Below are 15,802 nucleotides of genomic sequence, written 5' to 3'. Positions count from 1 at the left end.
TTGCATATTTACTGCTTCCCAATGAACTCAAAATATTTTCAATTACAGTTTTCATTCTTAGGGTGATAGAAGTGTACTTGACATAAGGTGGATTACTTACACTCAAAGCAGATGCTAAAACTTTATTTTTCTCTAATGTAGATATAACCCCTCTATAAAATAGCTTAATATCTAGATTTGTGGCAGTTGCACATAGTGCTTCAAAATTAAATGGCCTTATATATTCATTAATTAATATATAACATATAAATGTTTAAACATTTATATGGAGTTACTTAAGCATCCATCTTTGACAGCTTAAAGGGATGGTTTTAATTGAACGTGACACACAGTAAAAACTTTAAAATGACATCCAGCATGCTCTTTATTTGTAGATTCCCCTGTGCATATACGCATTCTATAGGTCTTCTGGAGAGTGTCAACTTTCACAATATCCCTTTAGAAGTTGATAGACGGAAATCAAGACATATGTTTCCATCATTATCATCTACTTGCTTCGTGCTAATGAGCCAAGTAGTATCCTGTGTATTATGTTCTGTATTGTTTGCATGAAGTTTAGATTGATACTTGCAAAACACTTCAAGATTTTTATTATGAGTGTTAAACTTAACCATATTTCAGGGGCTATGAATTAACTATCACACTCCTAGCCATTTAGTTGCAAACTTTCATTAAGTGGTTTGGTTGGAATAATTCAGACAATTTGTGTCAAGCTAAGTAGCAAGTGTTTTACTATTCAGTTTGTTCTTAAATCAGCAGGTATCTGTGCTATGAATTTGAATGTAGAAAAGGAGAAAATTTCAAAATCTTTCTATCGTTCTAATTATTTGTCTTCATCATAGTCACAGGTGTAGGGTTCCTCATGCAAGATTAAAACTGAGGTTCAAGGGCCAAGTCCCCTCTCCTTGCTGTGGCCCTTGGACCTCAGTGGGCCTTGGCCAAGGCTCCGGAAAGGGGCCCTTCCTGCAGGTGCTCGGCCCACACCCACACACCCACAGAGTTGAGAAAGTGAAGTTTGTGATTGCTGTTGGTGTTTTTGAGGGATCTATTCAAAGCTAGTAAACCATGTAACAATACTAGCCATATCTTATTAGAAATGTAGTTGTAATCTTTGTTTGCATCCATTTTTATTTACATTTCTGTCTGGAAATTTTTGAGCAATGGATCTATGGGATATAAACAATGTCCATTCAAGTGAGAATCAAAAATTATTGTAGTGATTGCATCACTACTGTTTTATTTAGGAGAGCTGTGTTTTATTTCCAACCTCTTCTGCAAGTGTGAGGTGTCTCGGTAACCCATGGAGCTTGTGAAGTTTCCATACCTCTCTGTATGCTGTGGGCTAGGCAGTGGGTAACAGGAGAGGCACAATGAATAGTTCCAGTGCCAGTCTGTATTTCTGCTTCTAACAGAGGGCCTTTAGAGGAGAAAGCACTTCAGAATATTTTGTTCTGCTTTGTTATTTATAATTTGTGAGCAGGACTGCATTTGCCTAATGAAGTCACTATATTTACACTGATTAAAAGGAAACTGTGAGCTTTGTTCTTCCCTTGCCATAAAATACATTCTTTGGCTTTATCCTAATGAAGTACCTAAGCTGTCATATTAATTTGTTGATAACTCTCTTGCAGGTGCAGATTTGGTACTTAAGTAAGAATGATTTAAATTGGTGCATTTGTTTGTTTGTTTTTTCTTTTCTACTTCTCCAGGAGCTTGTATCTCTAATAGACTGAGCCTTCAATAATTACTCCTCCTGGAGATTTGAGAGACAATTCTACAGAAATAAGGAGACAAAATAACTTTACTTTTATGTTTTTAGCTGCTGACATTTAAACACTCTGTAGCTTTCCTTCCTGTACTAGAATTGGTCCTTAAATCCCACCTTCAGGCATTAGTTACATTGAATAGATATGTCTTAGAGGGCATTTTGAAGGTAGAGCATCAGTTAAATTGATGGATGCACCTAGTACTGGTAACCATTTGCATGATGATGCAGCTGAGCAAGAGAGGAGGCTGATATGCTGTTTAGCCAGTACATCAATGTTCCAGAACAGTAACAGCATCTCAGAGCATGTATCCAGAGCATGTACCCAGACGGCCAGGGATGCATGCTATACGTAAGCTTTTATTGATCAAGCAGGTACAGTACTTCAGACCTGATTCTCTCACGTGCTTTCCCCCCGCCCCCCTCCCCCCCCCGAGTCCTTCTTTTATACTCTTCATCCTGATCATGGCTGCATGTTGGTTCATGATTGACCATTCCACTTAGTTCCTCTTCATTGGCAACTTCCACATCTTCACTTCCTTAAGTTGTTTACTTGTTGCAGTCTGGGTTTTTTCCGATCTTGTTCAAGGACATGGTAACTTGAGAAGATCCCGGCTATCAGACCAGCTGCAGGCCATCCGACCAGCTCTCAGTCCCCACATCTCCCCCTTTTTTCTACGATGAATGCCGCGTTTACCATATGCTGCAGGGCTCTTTGCAGACAGAATAGCAAACAAGGCAACATTGCTAATAGCACTAACACCATTCCCGTCACAGGCATTCCTATTTTAATCCTTGCCATCATCCATCCTGGAACCCCCCAATTACCCAGCCAATTGTTGAGCCATCCGGTCCCTTATTTGCTGAAGCCTCCTATGTATAGATACGGAATGCTCACTGAGATTCATACAGCACATCCCATCAAAGTCTTCGCACCCATGTCCTTACACTAACAGCAAAAAGTCTATGGCAGCCCTATTTTGTAGTGTGGCATGTAGAACCAAATCTACATCAACTAGTAAGCCTGCTAAAGCAAGTGTTGTCATGTTTGTTTGTTTAGCAAGCCAACATCCTAGTTTTGCAAGCTTTTTATGAGCAGCAGCCTTGAGCAGCAGCCGTACAGTTGCTTCTTCTCCTTGTGTGCTGAAGAACACCTGCACTGCCGTCCTAGAGGAATTGCATTAGCTGTAATACGAATTGCATTAGCTGTAATAAGTATGGAATGCAAAGCATAATCCCAAAAATGATTAAGAATAGCTACAAAAGCAGAGCTGTATTCAGCTGTAAGTCAACTCTTCCTTTGACTGACAGGTGAATCACGGCTGTTCCACAAGTGTGGCATATATTGTTGGCTGATCCGTTTCTTCAGACATGACTGCCACCTGCATTCCCTGTATTGCACTCTTAATTAATTGTATATCACAAGGAACAACAATCATAAGGAGGATAAGTGAGGGTCCAACAGTCTAAAAACAAAGATAAAGTCCATTCACAAAAGTTGATTTGTCAGACCAGGTGTAGTGGATAATATCCTTTTCTGAAGGAGTCGTGGCAGTAAACAGGTAGATCTGCAAGACAAAAATCTTAATACCATGGCTAAGCATTCAATAATGTACTTTGTATGGTGTTGTGTTTTGTTTTGTTTGTGTTTTCCCCACACAGCTAGTTATTCTCACTAATAACATTTCGTTGTGGGGACATGTTCTTGCTCGGGTTTCATCATCAAGATGGTGTTAAATTCCTTCCTATTTCCTTCCAGAGACACGGTCCTTGGCTTTTCTTAGGCCCTTTCTGCTCTGCTCAAGGAATCTTAAATCACACGAGAGCAGCATCTCCTTATGATGATTTGGGGGTGAGATGTTTAATCACAAGTTACTCATGTCAACAGCAGGCCGTGTGGCCTACTCTCGCTTCCTAGACGGCCCTCAGAGAGAGGTGGCCATCACTCACATCAAGGTCAGGCATGGCATGTGTCCCCACCGCTCAACACCTAATGGGTTGCAGCCAACAGCAGAGCTTGAGGTTCTTCTTGCTGGCAAACACAGAGGCCAACCAGTCTTGCCCTTGACCACCATGGTAGAAGGCGCTTAGACTTGTCAGCTGGTCATCAAGGTAGTGTCTCACTTGTGGCAACACACACACAGATTCTCATTAAACCTGGGTAACATACACAAAATCACAGCCTCTAATAATAACTACATTGCAAGCACACATATGGGAGGTTATAACTTTAATTAGCACATATTTACACATTGTTCTAAAACACACGCATCCTTTCCCTACATAAGGTAATGCAGTTTTTATTATTACTCTGCAGATTGATCTCAAAATGGCACACACCCTTTTTGGTATCAAAGGAAACATTGATTGCCTTAAGGGCATCATCTTCACATATGAACCTCAGCCCTTGTTTTAAAATACAGGCTTCTAGATCTACCAAGTGCCATGTTTTATCAGACACCCTTACCCACATTCAGTGGTCGGGGGGGGGGCAGGTAAGGCACAGATTCATTGGTGTTAATTCCCAGGGCTACAGTGGCATAAACCTGCTCCATGGTGACATCCACCACAGTCAGTATGTAGGTGATGACAGTGCTGAGGAACTGGTCGTGGGTGAAGTTCACAGGTCTCCACCATACTTGCTGTTCTTTCTCCGGGTCTGCGTTCCCCCATGGTCTTTCAGATCTCAGTGGAGAGGCCTCCATTGTCTCTGTCTCTCCATATACCTGCAACGACACTCTGCACCCATGTCTGGGCCTGGGTGCAACTAAGAACATGGGACATGTTATTTTGTTCCCCTGTTCGATGACAGATATTTGGATTGTGCAACCATCCCTGGGGCAACCTGGTGAACGTATATTGTTGCCCCTTCCAGGTAAAGGCAAACTGATCCCAATGCTCCTCAGCAATGGGAAAGCTTTAGCCAAATCAGTTACTGCATACCAAGTTCCAGAATGCTTCTGGATTTTTTCTATCAATCAAGGTGACAATATCTGGTACAGCTGTTGTAAGAGCTGGGGTATGTTAATTTAATTCTCTGAAATCCACAGTCATTCTCCATGACTCGTCACTCTTTTTGACGGGCCAGACAGGGGGTTCCTTATTTTCATTTCTATTTGTGTTTTGCACAGCTTCAATTTGTTGTCCCCCCAAACCAGTAATAATTACAGATTGTCCTTTAAATTTCTTGGGTTTTCTATATATGAAGGAGGCCTCTGCTCCAGTAGCATTTGAGGCTTTTCCTAATCTCTTTTCAAGGATACAAGTCAGAGTACTGCTCCCAGTCATCCACTGGTGGCGGGGGGTGAGGAAAAGGTGGGGGGGGTGAGGAGTACGAAGAGTTAACATTGTGCTTAGAAGCTGGACTGCTCAACAAAGAATTGCAGATGTCGAAATCACCTACGCAGAGATCACAAGATTGCAAGAGCAGAACGTCTTGACAGAACAATTGGGGTCCCCTTCATATGGAACGAAGAGATAAGACGCGAGAAGGACAATAAACGGGATGCAGGAGGGGAGGAAATAGGAGGGTTGGAGGGGGACTCGGTGGAAATAAAATGACGGCGACTGCATTGTATGGGGTCTGTTGGCGGAACCCCTGCGTGGGATGAGCCCGGACCCCAGCTAGCTGGTAGGCTTATTATCTTTTAGTTATTCTCTGTTTTTATTAAAGTCACTTAAAGAGATTCTCGTCTCAATGGTGATTGCTTCCTTCTCGGTAAATTCGAAAAACGGACATAACATTTGGGGGCTCGTCCGGGAGCTGAATGAGAAGGATAGAATACTGAAAGATAATAAGTCCAGGGAGGCCTCTAGAGGTAAGCCGACGTTAATCCAGGTGGACGCACCAAAGGAGAGTTGGCTGGGAACTGGGGTAGACGTTCCCAAATTCCCCTGGAAGGAAGGGAAGGGCAAACGGGGGTGAAAGGTAAACGCCGTGGTGGAAGGGCAAACGGGGGTGAAAGGTAAACCCCGTGGTGGCGCAAAAGGAAAAGCAACAAATTCTAGGTGTTGTGTGTGTGGAATTGTTCTCTGTCACTTTATGTATTGCTGTCGCTTTATGTGCTTTGTGTCTCTGTTTTCCTCAATCGAATATCGCTTGAAATGGGGCAAAGACAAACTACCCCTCCTTCTTTGTTCAGCATTAATTGATCTTTTAGCAGCTGTTAAACGTTCTATTCACAAAAGAGGAACGAGAGCCTATCCTTTCGGAAGCATGGAAACTTGTTGGGGGGGGGGGCGCGGGGTAGATGGGAGACCTACCACCCAACAGAACCTGATAGACGAAGGATTCCCCTTAATGCAACCCCCGTGGGATTTCGACCAGGCAGAAGGTAGGGAGCGTCTCCGAGTATCCTGCCAGACTCTGATGGCCGGCCTCGGGACAGCGGCATGCAAACCCACCAACTTGGGTAAAGTTGATGCGGTAAGGCAGGAGCTGACTGAGAGTCCAGCGGCATTCCTGGACAATATACTCTGATGGACCCCTTGGCAGAGGAAAACAAAGCAGCCGTCGTACTGGCATTTGTAAATCAGGCAGCCTCCAATATTAGGAGAGACTGCGAAAGGAAGATAGGGAATTCCAAGTGAGGGAAAACCGGCGTAACCAGAAAGAATTAGCGAGAATCTTTTAGGCTGGCAAAGGGAAAAAGGAGGCAGGGAGAGAAGTGCGGGAAGGTGGGGGAGGAGAGAGAAGGAGGCTGGAAAGAGATCAGTGTGCCATATGTAAGGGGAGGGGCCACTGGAAGAATGAGTGCCCCAAGAGAAGAAGAGGAGGGGCCGGTGGGAAGACAGGGCCTTTTAACTATAGACCCCAAACCCAGGAATTACTGGTGGGGGAAGGGGGAAAGTGACTGAAGGTGTCGGGACTTGGCCCCCTTCCCCGAGTCTTGGGTAACGTTAGAAGTGGAAGGGAAACCAGTAGGATATATGGTAGATATAGGAGCGGAACACTCGGTATTGAACGAGGATAGAGGGAAGCTAACAAAGAAAACCAGTTGGGTGAAGGGGGTGAATGGGGTTAAATCTTATCAATGGACCACAAACCGCTGGGTGTATCTAGGTACTAAGCAGGTTACTCACTCTTTCATCTATATACCGGAATGCGCGGCACCCCTGTTGGGAAGGGACCTATTGACCAAGCTACGGGCTAGAATATACTTTGAGGAAGGAGGGGTGAAGGTTAGCGACGGGGAGGGAAACCCGATACTATGCGATTAGAGGAAATGGAAAGGTGGGTGCGGGAGATTCCAGAAGCATGGGCAGAAACGTCGGGAGTAGGAGTGGCTAGTCACAGAGCCCCGATAGTTGTGGAACTGAAACCAGGAGCGGAACCGGTCCGAGTCCGGCAATATCCTATGACAAAAGAAGCAAGGATGGGTATAACCCCTCATACATTTTTGCTTTTGAATGGGCACCCAGAAACTAATGCTGCTGTAGTATGTAGATGACATACTTCTGGCAGGAACAACCAAAGAGGAATGTGCAAGGGGCACTGAAGATTTGGTTAGGGAACTGGCTCGGCTAGGATATAGAGCCAGTGCAAAGCAGAACTCATTGCTCTAACAAGAGCCCTAGAAATGGCAGAAGGGAAAAGATTGACTGTATACATGGACAGTCGCTATGCGTATGGGACTGTGTATATACATGGGGCCATTTACAAGGAAAGGGGATTTGTAACATCGTCGGGAAAAGAGATTCGGAACAAGCAAGAGATACTTCACTTATTGGAAGCCATACATAAACCTAGAGCGATAGCTGTGATCCATGTCCCAGGGCATCAAAAAGCGAGGGACCAAATCAGCAGAGGGAATCAAGCGGCAGATGAGGCTGCAAAACTGGCCGCGCGTGAACCCATCGGAAAAGAAGTAATGCGATGGCGCTAAACCTCCCTCCGCCGGGAATGGGCCAGTTGCCGCCAACTCCAGTATACTCTGAAGAAGATCTGCAGTGGATAAGGCACAATGGGAATTTAAAGAAAGGAGAAGATGGGTGGTACCGAGGTTTGGATTCCACCTTGTTATTACCACAGACTTTGAGGGAACAATTATTAACTCAGCTGCACAAGTCAACCCATCTGGGAGAAAGAAAAGCAGCTAAACTCTTGGAAACAGCTAAACTTCAGTTCCACAACCAGGGGGCGGTAGGCTGTAGAATAATAGAGGAGTGCATAGTGTGTCAGGTGATGAAACCTGGAAAACGGGCAGGACAACACCTGGGGGTCAGGGAAAGGGGTTGGAGACCTGGAAGGTCGTGGGAGGTAGATTTCACCTAAGTCAAACCAGGAAAATACGGATATAGGTACTTGTTGGTTATGATAGGCACCTTTTTGGGTTGGGTAGAAGCTTTTCCCACTAAGTGTGAAACTGCCCAGGTGGTAGCCAAGGTGTTGTTAGAGGAAATAATCCCACGCTATGGGGTCCCGGATGTTGGGGCCTTGTTGGGGCCTTAATAAGAATATAAGAAACCGGAGTAATGGGATTCACCTAGAAGAGAAGAACGTGTTCGTGGGGAACTGGACCGACGCCCGGGAACCAAGCACTGGGAGGAGCACCAATCAGCTGGGAGCCTGTAGCCAACCAATGAGAGTGCTGCTTCTTAGCGCATGCCCACATGCACCGGTATAAAGCTCTGCTGCAGAGGACAGCAGAGGGAGTTGACTTCACTTCACATAGAGGTGTTGTTCACTCTGGCTTGTGGAGAGGTCCTTGACATTTGATACTCAACAGAGTGAGCCTTGACATCTGGTGACCCTGACGTGATCGTGGGCGACGTGATCGTGTGAGAATGCGAGGGATCCTGCTGAAGAAAGGCAGACTGTGGCCATGACTGACTTGGTGAGTCAGAATGGGATTTGCTGTGTCTAGAATGGAAGTTGCTACAACAGCAATGGAACATGATACTGTTGAATGCTTCTTAAGGCTTGCTCGAAAAACTAAGACTGAAATCTCAAAAAATGATTTAACTGATTTACTGCTGTTTTGTAAGCAGAGAAAAATCATAGAAGAAGCTTCTCGGGCATATAAGTTTGAGTCATGGGAGTGAGTAGGAAAAGAACTATGGGATGGTGTGCAATTAGGCTCAGAGGAAGCTTGGTGGCTCACAAAAACATATCGTCTTATGGCCTATGTTTGAACAGTTAGTCACTGCTGCTTTCTGGGAAGCACTCCATGGAGAAGAAGGAGAGGAGAATGGGTCAGAAAGTTCTGAGTGTACTAACAATACTGAGCCGAGTCAATGTGAGAAAACAGATAATAAGAAAAAAGGAGCTTCATCTAAACAGGGGTGTCTGGTAACTATAGCTGAATGAGAAGTATGGGGGGGAGTGGATGAGTATCCCCCCTCCCATGGGAGGAGCGACGACCCCCCACAGCCCCTGAAATGAACATGGATAAGGCACCGATCCCAGATGGATCGGATGACGAGGCATGAAAAGGTACCTCTAAGATTCAAAAGAAAGCAGCTGGAGGAAGTGACCCAGCTGAAGAAGGATTGTTGCCGGGGCTCCCAGCCACTACAGGTGGAAGTAATGATGAGGGAATGCCACCTGTTGATCCAGCCTTTAATGTGGGAGCACGATATAAGGGACTGATAGAGAATGCTCAGCTACAAGGAGAATTTGTATTAACACCACTAGCAGCTCCCATAGTAATGGGAGCCCAGGGCCCTAGGTGGGAACCCCTAGATTGGAAACTGGTACAAGGTTTACAAAAGACAATAATGTAATACGGACATGATAATAAGTTGGTGCGAAATCAAGTCTCTGCTCTGTTTAAGTATTCCCATATGGTGCCTGCAGATAGCAGAGCTATAATGGAACTTCTGCTTTCCTCTACTGCTTATATGCTTTGGTTGGCAAAATGGCAAGAAAGACTAGAAGAAAATCAATTGGAAAATTTAAATCGTAGCATGGATGATCCATTAAGGGTCGCCACTCTTGATCAATTGATGGGGAATGGGCGTTACTGGGCAACCGAGGCCCAGGCAGCGCTCCACCCTAGGATACTACAACAGTCAAAAAATGCAGCCTTAGCAACCTTTCTTGCCCTACCACAAATAGGAACACCCCAGTTACCATATACTAAAATAATACAAAAGCCAAACGAGTCCTTTCAACTTTGTCGATTGGCTAAAGGAGGCCCTGGATACGGCACCTAATGTGCCTCCGGAAATGAAAGCAATTCTGGCTAAAGATTTGGCAGTTCAAAATGCAAATCAAACTTGTAAACAACTCTTGGCTACTTTGCCACCAGGCGCTTCAATTGTTCAGATGATAGAGACCTGTGCCCGAGCACCAATGATGGCGGAAGAGCAAAAGGCTAAAATACACGGTGTGGCTTTGGCTGCAGCACTTAAAGGAGAGAGAATGTCTAGAAAAGGGGATAAGAGATTTCATGGAACATGTTTTCTATGTGGTCGATTAGGACACATGAAAAGGAAGTGTCCTAACAGATTTAGGATGGAAGGTATGGGCCCGAGAGGATTTAATGGGAACTGTACAAGATGCCAAAGGTTTGGGCATAAGGCAGCGGAGTGTCGATCACGATTTCGTAAGAATGGTACGCTGCTGCAGGGAAACGGGAGCCGCCGCGTTGAGGGACGCGGCGAACAAGTATCCCCAGACGATGGCTGCCTCTGTGAACTCTCCGCTGCAACCCGCGGAAGCGCAGGAGTCGACCTTTCTGTGGCAAAATCCACAGTAATTAGAGACTCTGATGTGCACATATTAGAATTGACATGCACTGGTCCTCTGGGGAGGGGCCTATCCGCTCTGGTGATTGGCCGTTCATCAGCCTCGAAAATGGGTATTTTTGTTTTGCCAGGATGCATTGATGCTGATTATTCCGGTAATATTGGTATAATGGTAAAAATATTCAATCCTCCCATTACCATTCCGGCATTGACCAGGATAGCCCAGCTAATACCTTTTAGAGCTGTAATTCTTAATCCTGGACAGGTCCAACGTGGAAATAAGGGCTTTGGATCTTCTGGATCCCCTCAGGTTGCCTTTTGCGAAAAAATAACTGCTCGGTGTCCTACAAAAATCGTGAGTGTGGAGGGACCGGATGGCACTCGTCTTACCGATGTGGCCATGATGCTTGATACAGGCTCAGATATTACTATCATCCCCAAATTCGCGTGGCCGCCACAGTGGGATCTGCAGGGGATTGCCCCCCCGATACCTGTCACAGGGGTATCAATCTCCTATGCAGATTAGCCAATATTTTGTGACAATTGTGGATGAAGAGGGAAACGGAGCCAAGATAAAACCTTATGTGATGTGCACCTCACTGTGGCTGCTGGGAAGGGATGTTTTAGCCCAGTGGGGAGTCACTTTGCAGTCACATTTTCCCTAGCGGCCTTTGGGGGCAGCTTCCGCCCTACTTTAAAGCTAAAATGGATTACAAAGGACCCTGTATGGGTAGACCAATGGCCGCTACCGGAGGAAAAGCTGCATCATCTAAGGGAATTAGTTAAAGAACAGTTAGACCAAGGTCATATTAAGCTGTCAACGAGTCCTTGGAACACCCCTATTTTCACCATTAGGAAAAAATCAGGAAAGTGGAGATTGTTACAGGATCTCAGAGCTGTTAATGCATGCATGGAAAACATGGGAGCTCTACAACCAGGGTTGCCCTCACCTGTTATGCTCCCACAGGCATGGAATTTGTTAGTAATTGATCTAAAAGATTGTTTCTTTAATATACCCTTTGACCCAGAAGACAGTGAAAAATTTGCCTTTACGGTTCCTACAATTAACAGGGAAGGCCCATCAGAACGATACCAGTGGGTAGTTCTTCCCCAGGGAATGAAAAATTCACCAACCATCTGTCAATGGTTTGTGAATTTGGCCCTGAAACCCTGGAGGGAAAAGCACCCAGATTTGATTACATACCACTATATAGATGATATCCTAATAGCAAGCCCTGAAGTTTTGCCAGCTGAGCAGGAAGAGGAGCTAATTAACTGTTTAAAGGAATTTGGCCTGGTCATTGCCCCTGAAAAGATTCAAAGGCAAGCTCCTTGGAATTATCTGGGTATGGTTATCTCAGAAGCTAGAATTAGACCCCAGAAGCTTAAATTGCAGATGAAAATTGACACTGTTAACTGTGTGCAAAAATTAGTGGGAGGCATCCAATGGATTAGGAATTTTTGCAGCATTACAAATGCGGAAATGGAGCTGTTGCTTCAACTGCTTAGGGGAGCTAAAGAGCCTGCGGAAAAGCGGAGCTTAACCCCAAAGGCTGTCGCAGCCCTAGAACGAATCGAGGAAAAGATAGCTGAAACAGCGGCCTACAGATTCCAGGAAAGATTACCAATATCCCTGGTGGTCTATAATCGGGAAAGGGAGGTGGTGATAATTATTGCCCAGATAGATGAAAAAGGAATCCTGTTTGTACTTGAATGGGTTTTTCTCCCAAGCCACTTGCGACGCACCCTAACTCAAAGGCATGAAGCAATTGGAATGGGAATTTTGAAAGCCCGGCAACGTGTACGAACAATTGCCAGCAGAGAGCCTGATAGTATTATCCTGTCTCTAAAGACTCTGGAGTTAGTTGAAGAATGGCGCCTGAAAAGCGCAGAATTTGCTTTAGCTATTCAGGGAATTAGAGTGGACAATCATTATCCTAAGCATCCTCTCTTCCACACCTCTTTGGAGCTGGAAGAACGAGAAATCCAGAGTTCAAGACCATTATCAAACGCGATTACTGTATTCATGGATGCTAGCAGCAAAACTGGGAAATATGGGTATGCTTTCCGGGAGTCAGATCGTTGGAAAACTCGGATTCGGAGGGAAACCGCATCCGTGCAGGTCCTGGAATTAAAAGCTGTAATGTGGGCATTTCTAACTTTTCACGATCGGCCCATGAATATAGTTATTGATTCCCTATATGTAGTAGGCATTGTTCAAAGAATTCATAGGGCAATTATAGGACATGTAAATAACCATAGTCTTCAAGCTTTGTTTGTTCAGCTGTGGAACATCATCCAACAAAGAAAGCATGCCTTTTGGGTGTCACATTCGTAGTCATACTGCATTACCTGGCCCTTTAACAGAAGGTAATGCAGTCATAGATAGTGCTGTGTTGGCAGCGGGTATTTCTTGTTCGGTGGAACAGCAGGCATCAACTTCTCATTCATTTTTCCACCAATCTGCTCGAGCGTTACAACACGAATTTAAAATTTCCCGAGCAGCAGCTCGTGCTATCATAGCTGCCTGTCCGGATTGTGCAAGACTGACCCCTTTACAGGAAATGGGTACCAACCCAAGAGGACTACAATCAAGGCAGATATGGCAGACATATTACAGAGTTTGCTCCCTTTGGCTGACTGAAATATCTACATGTTATGGTGGATACCTGTTCAAAGGCTCTCTGGGCAAGCCCAGCCACTTCTACAAATGCTAAGTCAGCCTGCAAACATTGGGCTCAAGCAATTGCTATCTTAGGAAAACCGGACATCATAAAAACAGATAACGCACCGGCGTATAAGAGCAACATCTATAAAACCTTTTTTCAGCAATGGGGAATAACCCATCTGATGGGTTATCCCGTATAATTCTGGTGGTCAGGCCATTATCGAGCGACATCATCAAAATTTAAAACAATTATTGTCTGCTTTGAAAAAAGAGGGGGAGATGGGTCCCTATGAATTAACCAGCAAAGCATGCTATGTTTTGAACTGGCTTAACCCTAGAAATGATAACATACCTATTTTCACTCATTTTTCAAAAAATTCAGCTGATCTTTCGGGAAAGAAGGTACAGGTAGAAGTCTTTTGGCCACAGAAACAGATCTGGGAAGGTCCAGTTGAGTTAGTTACATGGGGACGAGGATATGCTTGCGTACTTGGAGGAGACGGAGCGACCTGGGTACCAGCCAAGTGGGTACGACCATGGTTGCAAAAGGACAGGAACAATTAATGGACCACAAATTATAGAAACCTTGTAACACTTATGCGTGATCAGAATGATTATACTTGTGTTTGCAACTATGTTACTTTGTTTTTGTTTGTTGTTGGAACCAGGCGCAGGACAACTGCACAGGCCTTTACGGGAGCCGAGCCGGATTACAAGACACGATCCCAATATGAGTTTAGATCTTGCTCTGTTTATTAGCGGAAGTGCACATATGTTTATACCTACAAGCATCTGAGGGATATCCAGGTTAGCTACGATTGGTTGCTAGGGAGGTTGCTATGTCCCGGCGGCATAGGCTCTTTCCCAGCTCTGCAAAGTTGTTTACCAGAGACAGCTAACTACTCTTTCCCACATAGCTCCCCATTCCCAGCCGGCCAAGGACAACTCACTAACACTCCTCAGGACATTATCAGCAAGGCGCAGGTGGTGCAGATTCCCGGCGCAGGTGGTGCAGATTCCCAGCGCGGTGCAGATTCCCAGCACAGCATTTCTCTACAATTCCCCCTTTTTTCTTTTGCACTAATAAAGCCTTGCTGGTAAGTGAGAATACCTTATGTCTAATACATGTAAAAGCATAGCCAAAAACTACAAGGCATAAGCAATAGAACAACTAGTAACATTAGCTGCGATTTACTAATACATGCACCCATCCCCAAGTCCGTGTTGGCCTGCAAGGTCTTTCCAGTCAAAGAGTCCAACGTCCTGCTGAGCAGCGTCTGTTGTCTATTGATCTGCTGATGGGCAGTTCAAGGACTCTCGATCATTTCAACGCCGAGGTTTTACCAACCGCCTGGAGCCGTAAGGTGTCCTCGATCTCCAAGCCATTCCTCTATAAGTCCTCCTTTTTTCTTTTGCATTAACCAGGCCTTATGAGTAAGGGAGGATAGCATTCACCTTAAGCATGCAAAGGCACAGCTGACTAAGCCTAGGATTAAAAGCATAATAATCAAAAGCATCAAACTTGTTTTAAGCAAGGATTTCAGCCACCCACCAATACCCAATAAATTAGTTAACCCATCCAGCCCAAAGAAGCCCACATCTTTTTGTATCTTCTGGGCGTGTTCCATCAGCTGTTGGATTTGCTGGTGGATTGCCTTAGAGTGGTCTTGCAGATCCATACAGCACATTCCTTCAAAGTCTTCACATCTGTGCCCATGGGCTAGCAGCAGGAAGTCGATGGCTGCTCTGTTTTGTAGCACCGCATGTTGCACCTGTGATAAATCTAGCGCAAGATTAGAGAGGACCTGACTGGTGACATTTGCTTGTTTAACCACCCAGCAAGATAGGGTGTCTAAGACTTTGTGAGCTCGCGCCGCTGCCGCCCCCGGTACAAAGAAGGATGTCAAAATTACTTCCCACTTGGACCAGAGACGGATGTTGTCGTTACAGTCCTCCGTCTGGGTTATGCTACGTGCCATTCGTCGAGTTCTTCTTTTGACCCTGGTGCTGTTAGGATGGACCCAGGGCAAAGCCATACTTACTTGGCCTACTGTACATGGACCCCCTATGGGCCTTGATGGAATTCCGGACCAAACCCGGTTGCCGCATATGAGAAAATATCCTGCAGGCAACGTTCGAGGGGTTACAGGGCTGGATCCTGGATGTGAGGAATTGTGGGACATCTTACCACACCATTTATTCCAACGACTCCCGTTGCCGATTGGGTACAACCAGGTGGGCGCCTGAGAGCTACTGCGACAATTATTATTATAACCCGAAGCGCAACCCTTATGCGATGCATTAATATAAAGGCAAATAGAAGCATTAAGAGAATCTATTAATTCTATCTCCTGTGGTTCAGGCCCTGCAGGCAGGTTGTGGCTCCAAAGATCGAAACGGTTGATTCCCGTTGCCAAGTTCTCGAGTACTGTCAATCTTTTCAAAGTTTGGGGATTCCCAAAGACGGCATTGCCTTTACTGCATTCCAGAAATACTTCCACGTGGTCTCGTTTACAGGTACCCCAACTAGACATATTACAAAGGAGGTACTAGGGGTGGCCAGACTAGCACAGAAGCGCGTGGTATTTAGCTCTCGAGCTAAGGTCACCCAGATGTTCTGTCGAGGATCAAACAACCGTGGATGGTACCCTGGAGCCCCTTCCGTCCCAGAGCCCAGC

This window comes from Tinamus guttatus, unplaced genomic scaffold, assembly GCF_059628265.1.
Source record: "Tinamus guttatus ecotype Peru unplaced genomic scaffold, ASM5962826v1 Tinamus_guttatus_pri_ptg000415l, whole genome shotgun sequence".
NCBI lineage: Eukaryota > Metazoa > Chordata > Aves > Tinamiformes > Tinamidae > Tinamus > Tinamus guttatus.
Note: the sequence above shows the minus strand (reverse complement) of the source record.